Source organism: Squalius cephalus (assembly GCF_949319135.1).
Source record: "Squalius cephalus genome assembly, chromosome: 13".
Lineage (NCBI taxonomy): Eukaryota > Metazoa > Chordata > Actinopteri > Cypriniformes > Leuciscidae > Squalius > Squalius cephalus.
Window position 1 is genome coordinate 24121836 of NC_137134.1, and position 10029 is coordinate 24131864.

The 10029-nt window shown below is 39.5% G+C and overlaps 1 long non-coding RNA gene across 1 annotated transcript; it reads left to right on the forward strand.

Moving 5' to 3' along the window:
* Positions 1–1523: 1523 nt before the first annotated feature.
* On the forward strand, positions 1524–9930 carry LOC307170472. Its single transcript, XR_013823398.1, has 2 exons — positions 1524–1624; positions 9231–9930. It is a non-coding gene; the product is annotated as an uncharacterized lncRNA (long non-coding RNA).
* Positions 9931–10029: the final 99 nt, after the last annotated feature.

The following is a 10029-nucleotide window of genomic DNA, read 5'->3' on the forward strand; positions in this document are numbered from 1 at the left end:
TTATTTTAGTTTAAAAACTACCCATAATGCATTGCTTTTGGATCACATTTCAGCTTATTTTTGATGTTATCGTTTATAAAACGGCTGTTCGATTTGATGTTAATCCTACATGTTAGTTTCTAGGTCCAATGCTTTTCAGTGGTGCAAGTGAAGGATATTCACACTGTAGCAGATTGGTTCTGACTGTCAATGAAGCATAAATTAATCATGTGATGTTGATGATGTTTTAATGAAGTGAATGATACTGTTCGCCTCACCTCTTTAGCTGCAGCGCACTTTACTTCCCAATGATTTGTTCTCTTTGATTTCTTGTATTTCTACAAATGTGACCTTAAAAAAAAAATCCATCATGTCGCTCTAAATTGTCACTTGATCCGGCCGGCATGCATTGTGACTGTAGCTTCTCTGTGTCTGTGATTGTACGACATTATTGTACGGTGTTGTTCCTTTGTGGTATCGTCAGATTATTTCAGATATGTCGAAAAAATGTATGATTTTTCTGTTTCCAGTTACACTAGCCACTTTTCAATTCCAGCTAACTTTAAAGGGGACCTCAAGTGTTAATGTTTCTGATGTTTCTTGTCTTAAGGATTTAGCACGCAAGGCCAGTGTGAATTTTTTTTCTTACACGCCATTTTACTCACTCTACCGAAGAAAAATAGAAATACTTGTGAACACTTTAAACTGCTGCCTTTAGAGACATTTTAGTAATAAAATATGTGGAAAAAAAATTAAAACCTCACTGTCTTTGTGTCTCTCTCTCTCTCTCTCTCTCTCTCTCTCTCTCTCTCTCTCTCTCTCTATATATATATATATATATAAAGATCTGGAATGAGTTTGTAGAATACTGTATCCCATAATGCAATGTGCCCAACTTGACCTTTCACTTTCTGTGCATCAATGAACGCTAAAAAAAAAAAAAAAACATATGCAATGTCTAACATCTTTTTTGTTTTACGTGTGAAATTAATAACTTCAGCGCCACTCAATTGATTAAACATACCAACAATGTGGCATACTGTTCTTAGAAATGTTTATAAATGCATAAAGTCCAGTTTTACCTTATTTTCCCAGAATAAAATTATCATCTAAAATTTGCTGCGACTTATAAAGCGTCTTACAATGTCAAAACATGAACAAAGCGCACATATCTGGATTTGTGCCGAATGAGAAGTGAGAGAAGTTTTTTTTTTAGCGCCGCTTTAAATTGATTAATTTAGGCTTGGCGTTTATGATCAATGTTTTTATGATGAATGCCTCTAATTAGTTAGTATAATAATAATAGTTTTCATTCCTGTCCTGTTCTGAATACCGATAAATCTATAATGACGCGAACAAAAATACATGTTTATAGTGTTAAATGTTTGTAGACATTTCGTTTTATTTACTGGTATTTACATTTATTTTAATTGTAATAACAAAATGTGACTTATACACGAAGATAGAAAAACTAAAAACAGTGCATATATAGCCTATATAGACAGTAGTAGGCTACACAGTTAGTAGGCTATAGCCTACTGTGTAGTACACAACTATTCCGTTTTGAACACAGGCTGCACGTGTCTTGCCCATGGTTTTGACTGGCCAATTTACAATTGAACTTGACCGCGCAGGAAACTCAAACGTAAGTATAACAGTGCTTATGTTATGTAGTATCTTCCGTGCTGTGTACGGACAATCTGGTTTTATTTCCGTCACTCCACGCTCATGTGAGCGCGTGACCCCACTGGCCGCGGTCTGTTGATTCTGGCCCGGTTCTCAGGAAAAGAGCCGGAGCCCAACTTAACAGGACCTGGTGGCCGTGTCTCTCAGGACATGCTAATTGTAGAGCTGTGGCGGAACAAAGCTATTTTCAGGTGTTGTGGTTTTCCTTTTATCCAATCCGGATCTTACAGCCGCGTGTCCAGTTCCTGAGTAGTTCTTTACCAGATGATGTCTCGGTCTCTTGCTTTTGTAATGGTTTTCTGTCCGTCTGTGTCTTGTGCTTTGCTCATATTTTTGTATTATTATTTTTTTTAGATGCTATGCTGCGAGACAAACCCTGTCTGGTTCACGAGTGTTTATAGGCACGTCACTCGTTTTTTAATTGTAGTTATTTTGTGCAAAGAGTAAGACCTCTGTCCGCAAACGAAAACAAACCTCTTGCTGTTGATTTGTCGACTCCTCTCGGCTGTAAAAGTAGACAGAAATTCGCTTGAAGCACTAAATAGTATACTTGGTAGTGCTCAAGACAAATTACTAGGGAGTATTTAATAATATGTAATGTAGCCTAATATGCTAATATATATTGTTTAGTATAAATTTGTTCCAGTTTGATTATATCACTGTATTTGTGCCCTTATGTAAGAATATTTTTACTTGTTTTATACCACATGTTGTGTTGGTTATGGACCGAGTATGTAAATTCTTTCTTAGAATACCATTATTATTATTATAACTCTTCATATATTTGCATCGTTATTGACATGTCATATGAACTACCAGTAAGTATCATGAACATTTTCTTTCTTTTTTCTGACAAAAAATGACTTGTTCAATCAGAGTCAGTTGCGTCCCAAATGACACACTATGCACTTATACCCTATATACTTGTGCACTATGTTCTCAACTGTGTAGTGTATGAACCCCAGAATGCGATTTTTACCCCCAGGAATGCAAATTTTTACTCTAACACTAAGTGTTGATGCTAGAACTGCTAATTTGGTAGACAAGCTGCTAGGCTAACACTTTTACCAGCATGATAGTGTGTCTCTCTCTCTCTCTCTCTCTCTCTCTCTCTCTCTCTCTCTCTCTCTCTCTCTCTCTCTCTCTCTCTCTCTCTCTCTCTCTCTCTCTCTCTCTCTCTCACACACACACTCTCTCTCTTTATCTCTCTCTTTCTCACACACTCTCTCTCTTTATCTCTCTCTATCTCTCTCTCAGTTGCATAACAGCTCTGCAAAGTCTAGACCAGTGATCATGTCCCATGCAGGCCATATAACTTCCTGTGCTGGCCTCATAAAAATAAATGCATTTTGTGTATTTTTCTCTGTGTCCATGGAAACTATTTTAATGACTATGACTTTATTGCTTTTTTGGTAATACTTGTGTAGTGTTTAAAGACCACCTGTTGTAAAGTGACAGATATAAATGTACAAAGGGTGATGAATGAAGTTATTGTTCTTTGTTTATCATCATGAAAAGAGAAATATGGCCAGGAAGATAAGGTTACTGCGAACTGATAGTATGCCACAACACACACTGTGTTTATTCATAAGTTTGTAGAGGTGTAATCCAATAAAGTGGCCTGCAAAGAATCTGCTGCCATAGTAAAATCTTTGTGTATTTAGTTACAGGCCAAAAGTTTTATATATATATATATATATATATATATATATATATGTGTGTGTGTGTGTGTGTGTGTGTGTGTGTGTGTTGGATGGCGATCTGTGATAAATGCTCCTGTGCCAAATAGCTGTTGAAAAAAGAGAGTAAGATTCTTGCCAAGCTGAATGATCTATAAATGTCAATGGCCTGTTAGCGTTAGCTGTTTATTTTTCGTCCAACCTGTTTGGTTTCATGAAGGGCATTTACTGTTGCTTAGTTTGATAACTTATAAATCTGTCAATTGTTTGATTTGATTAAAAGGATAAAGGAGCGGAATATTATTTCCAGCAATTTATTGAAAAGTATGTGATTCAACATTGTGTCTAATATTCTCATTTGCAAATTAAAGGCTATTAAAAATGTAAGTGCTTTGCATTGGGTCTTGTTAATGAAGTATAAAAGTTCTGTTATATTTGTGTGCAAAAGTTTGCAAATTATTGGTAAACCAGTTGTTGCGTAAATTGCTATTGTGGAAAATTGATGCTATTACGAAAGACGTTATCTTTTGTAAAAACATTCTTACATAAACTATTAAGGCCCGTTCACACCTTTCACAACTTTTTTTCCAGTTAATGAACGATTAAAACATTGACAGCCAATCAGAATGAATTCTGCTTTAAAGAGCTCGAGCATTTAAAGCGGCTGACAATAAAACTGCACCACGTGCTTAGAATAAATAGAACATGACATGTTGTTGATATACATGTTGAGTGTATGACTAACTAGATTCAAACCTGCATCGCCCATATGAGCTCCAATTTTTGTGTAAAGGCCCGTTCACACCAAGAACGTTGAAGATAACTATATTTGCGTCCACACCAGCGGACGATATCATTCTGTTTATTCTAATTGCGTGCTTGTCTGTCACTTTAAATGCTCAAGCTCTTTAAAGCGGGATGGATTCTGATTGGCTGTCAATGTTTTTATCGTTCATCGGCTGGATAAATTTGTTCTGAAAGTGATTCCAACGAAATAGTTTCTCTGTGCCGTTATCGGTATAGTTGTGGCGTGAACTCAGCTGTTCTTTAATATTTTTAAGATTTTTACAACTATATCTTTATCGTTATCTTTATAGTTATCGTCCTTGGTGCAAATGGGCCTTTCATTTTTGGTAAAACCATTCTTAGGTAAATTGGCACCATAATGCAATGATTTATTTAAGAATAGTTTCACAAATAATTTACAAATAAATTATCAAATGAGGCCCAGTTCGTGCAAGGCGTATTAAAATATAAATGTAACAATCAGTGATGTTCAATCATACAGTATTTTTTCATCATTGAAAATAAAGTGATAAAAAATGAAAGGAGCTTGTTGACGTTATGCTTCCTTTTTTGGGCTTGTTTTATTGATAGACACAGTAGCCTAGAGCGTAGATTGGAAATTGTTGGCAATAGGTAGTCCGAATTGGATTGTGACATTATGAAGAACTGATCAAACTGGATAATTCTGACCTTTTATTCTCTTTATTGACTTGGATTTCAAAATCATCATAACATATTTGGCTGATCAAAGAATTTTGCTTCAATTTCAACAAACTTGACATATATAAAATGATTTGGCTTTTAACAGAAACACAATCCACATGAGGTTATATGTATACATCATATGGTGCCACACACAAAAAGCCAAGGTACGTCCTTGCCCGCAGCTGCTTCATTAACCTTGTGATATACAGAGACTGACACCCCAACACCCTAGAGACGGGCGCAGACAGACGCCTCACTTCCTTTTGTTGTATTATTCATCCTGATGTCACTTTTCGAGTGCCTTTTCAGTTCAAGTGGCCCGTAATTATCAACCGGGCCCATATCGGGATGGGCAGGCTGGAGAAGAGACCATCTGCCCCACCCTGTCTGAATAACACAAAGGTCCAATTACGGCTCTGTCCCGTCCTAGAGATCCGCTTCACTCTCATTCCTTATCGTTTTTTTCTTTACTCCAGGAAATTTCCCTGAATCCCACTCATCCCAAACAAACAAGGGGCATTATGGTGATGAGGAACTATTTCAAGCATCCAAACACGTGAAGCGTCCGTGGAATGCTTGTGAATAAGTTCTGTGGCATGTCTAGCCGCTATCTTTGTCACCATTCGGGGTAAAGAATCCACTTCCCACATTGGAAGACAATTAAATCTGTGCAAACTATTGCAAACATCAACATTCTTCTTCGCTGAGCTTAGAGGAACAATTTTCTTTGTTCACCTACTGCGAGTCGAGAAATGTTTTGAATGTGCAACTACGCCTCGACCTGAGGCCATGGACCAGAGCATCAAAGCTCGGCATCGCATAATAACATTCAGTGTTAATCAGAGCGCCGCTAGATCTGTCAGCGAAGCTTCTGTCCAGGCCGCCGCCCCCCCCAGCCGCCCCCCGACTGTTCGGCGTAATTACTCCATTGTGTAAACAGTGATTACTGTCCCCCCCACCTTCCCCTAAACGCTGTTCCTCTCCACTGCCCGTTTCTGTCGGTACGCTCTCAGAAGTCTCTCGTCTCAATTTTAGAGACTCAGATTTCTGTGCACAATTGTTTTCCCAAATAAGCGGCTTCTTTTATGGCGTCTAGACAAAGAGATGTTCTGGCCAGGCGGGTGGAGGCGCCCAGCTCTTTGTGTTGAATGCCGAGTGATGTGCGTTTTACTGAGGGAAGATTTATGTGCTCCAGAAGAACCTGCGACGCGTGTTAAAGCGTGTCAGTTATGCTTTCTGTCCCTGGTTCTCATCATACATTAACTTTGGCAAGAACACATTTAAGAAAAATTCTGGGTTACTTACAATGTTTATGGTCACAGAGATACAGATAAGATGAAGTGTTTTACTTTGCAATGAAGACTGTTCTTATCTATCTAAATATCTGTATATCTGTCTGTCTGTCTGAGGCTTTGTCAAGCTAAAATCAAGGTTTGTATTGACCAATATTTCATTGAAGTTATGCAACACATTTTTGTCAAGGCTATCATTTCATATATCATCTCACTAAGCTTCTCAATGTTGCTTAACACACCTTGAGGTCTGAGTAAATGCTGTTTATGCCATAGTGTGGTGGCTCCCTCCAGTTAAACCACAGGACTTTGAGGAACCACTAGAACCATTAACGTTCCTGACAGATCACATCTAGACTCGACTGAAGGAAATTACCTGCGACCAGACGCCACAGACGCACCTACACATCAGCACTTCGAGCTGCTTGTGGTAAAAAACGGCCCGAATCACGTCTTTTTGTGGCCACTTTTCACGTACATGTTGCTGTGACTTGTCTGGCAGTGTCCACAACAGCACATTTCCTACATTTCTTAAGAAATGGGAGTTGCTGTGTTGGTTGGGAAATAAACCTCAGCTTGAACAGTGCCTGAGGATCCTAATTTTTTTCTGAGCATAATAAACAAGATGTGCTTTGCAGGAGGTTCCTGCAGGGCAAAATAACATTTTCGTTAGTGCATTGATTTAGCTGCGATTACTGGAGGTGGACGGTTGGAAAAGGGACGCTTCTGGCCGGGACCCTGGAGGTAAAATCCCCATGGGGGGCAACCATTGGAAGCTGTTTTTCCACTAATGCGGGATCTTTGTGTTCCTGGCGGCCCCCAGCTGCACGCATCCGCCTGGCAGACACACGCCAGTATTTAGGTGAAGGGGGGCACCCGACCCCTGCCTCCGTCCCAGTGTCCGTTCCACCCTATTGCGCTCTTTCTGCTCAGGGTCACGACAAGCATTAACCAACTACCCTCACTGAAACCGCCTACGCCAACCGCCCCTTTCAGTCCACGCTGTGGCGGTTCTTCCTTTCCAGACCCTGTTGGATAGTCCTTTTGTCTTCTGCCAAGATTCAACCGTCTATTTATGCGCGCTGCATTAATTGCGTCGGCGGCAGAATCTTTTTGAGTTTGTTGGTTTTGCATTTTGCATGACAATGGTGCTTTTGAGCAGTCTTGCAAAAACAGACTGGCGCACACACACCCTGCCAAGATCCCTTTGAAAGGAAGATGTCTCGTATCCGTGCCTTTTTTTGTGTTTCTCGCCGCATTCATTCAGATGCCGTTCACCATCTGCGCTCACACCTGAAGCACTTAGTGGGTCAACATGCTCAGATGGAATACGTTGCTGGTGATGAATTAAGTTTGTTTTTGCCGCCGTTTTTCCAGTCATTCACCACAGCTACTCCGTCAGCAATGCAAGATCAATTTCAAGTAAAATAATTGTAAAGTATAATAAAGTAAAGTAAAGTATAATAAAACGTTTGTTTCCAAATGAGTGCCACAACTATAACCTATAAACTCTTTGTCAACTAAAACTAGGAGGATACACAGGAAAGAATTTTTTTCAAAGCCCATTTTGTTCATTTCTACCAGGTGTGCCAATATTAGTAGATCTTAAAGTAAATTACCTAAGGCCGCAATAACCTTCAAACTTCAAAGGAACTTTGCTAGATTAAACTGTCATCCTATTTATTGCAAAGGCCTCAGTGGTTGCAAAAAAATATTTTCGAAGACATCTGTCTGGAAAACTCAGTTTTCTTCCCCATGGGAGCGCTCCCAGCTGCTTTTAGGGGTTTCTCCCATCTGGCATCTCTGATCGGCTCTATTAGTGCACGGACCCGTGGCTTTTGACCTCCACATGCATAACTTATTCAAGAGTGTCTGGCGGGCATCAGGCCAGCTCTTACTTTGGGTATCAATGTCTTTTTCAATCAGTCTCCTGGAGCTCAGCCATGGATTTGATTTGGAAATGACTGAATTGGTTAAGATGTAATAGAGGAATATTTGATTTCATTAATGTTGATGTCTTAACGTCACCCTGTTATGCTATATTAAGTTCTCCTGCAATTGGTTTACATGCATCCAAGGTCAAAAAAATTATTACATTTTCTCATAATATACGTTGCAGCATCATTCTTTTCTCACAGTGTCTGAAACGGCTTGATAAAATATTCGGTCTCCCTAAACCCCTTCTTTTGAGAGCTACTCTGATTGGTCAGACGGATCAGTCTGTTGTGATTGGTCTACTCTGCTCTGATTGGTCAGATGGCCCAGTCTGTTATGATTGGTCTACTCTGCTCTGATTGGTCAGATGGTCCAGTCTGTTGTGATTGGTCTACTCTGCTCTGATTGGTCAGATGGCCCAGTCTGTTGTGATTGGTCTACTCTGCTCTGATTGGTCAGATGGCCCAGTCTGTTGTGATTGGTCTACTCTTCTCTGATTGGTCAGATGGCCCAGTCTGTTGTGATTGGTCTACTCTTCTCTGATCGTCCAGTCTTTTCTGGAAGCGTAGCACCCATTACCATATCTGGATTTCAGCTCCACGTCTTCCTCAGCACTTGATACACAGTGATATGAACAGTAACGATGACGTTGGTTTTACCGTATCAATTCGTGCTTGGGTCATCATTCTTTTGAAGAGATGCAATGAAAATTTGCTTTCATGGCACAGAAAACAGTTTGTTCTCGACATGTCGACAACATGAACCAAACTCCTCCAGCTACAACTACAGTGTTTGAGGGTCAAAGTAGACGTTGTTCACGGGCAGCCAATGCCATTGGTGCTTGCATTGGTTTGTGCAGGAAGACTGGAATTACTGACAACTTAAAACATTCACAAACAGCTATATTACACACTACATGAAAGGTAATATGTGAAAAGCATAATAGGGGCACTTTAGTTATCTGCCTTGAGAACAAGGCGTTGATGTTTGATTAGTGGTCCTACAACGCTCTGAAGTGACTTCTGGATTTTGCTTCTGGATAACTCATAAGGACATCTGGTTAGTTTCTCAACAGTTTGTTTGAGAGAAATGTTAAATTTTCGTAATACATTTTCCCTATTAAGATAAACAGCAGATTGGCTTCATTTATTTGTCTCTCTTTCAACAGCCAGATCTCTTCCCCTAGTCTTGGCAAAGGAACGCAGTCTGGAGTCTCGTGCCATTCGTTGGCATTTCCACTAATCACACCTGCCCAGGAATGAGTGGAATGAGGCTGGTGCCATGACATGCACCCACACACCCTTTCAAGAGTCGTGTCTGAAGACGACCATCTCTGAGCGAAAATAGCAATGTGAAGTCGTAAAGGTTGTGCACAGAAATTGAACTTTACACTGGAAATCGCTGTGGTTGAAATCAACTGGGTGTGACTGACAATTTCAAAATTCCAATGTATCTAGCGAGTTATGATTATGAAAGGTGTGAGACATTCCTTGTCATTCAGCGGATCATAGTCATGCTAATCCAAAAAATCCAATCCTGGTGCTACAATAAGAACGCTTGCTTAGCATTTTCACAGATATTTTATTTTAAAAAGTCTTAAACACACACTGACAGATGTTAGAAACTATATTTGGCATTGAATGTCCAAAACAAACAAGAAGTATCAGTGATATAAAAAAAATTGTACACAAATTAAGACATTTCACAACACAACATCTTTCAATGCAAAACAGTTCGCAAACGCAATATTTAGCTGGTAACATGTCTCTATCTGTGCTGCTTTCTTTGGCCTCAGGCAACACATTCTTACGTTTTACGTTTAAGAAAAACACCCTTATTGAGTGTAGATGACCGTTCAACAGTGAGAAGGACAGCGTCTTAATACAATGTGCAAAATCTACTTTAAAAAAATACAATATACTTCACAAAAGAACAATCAAGGCTACATGTACAGCAACATTTAAGAC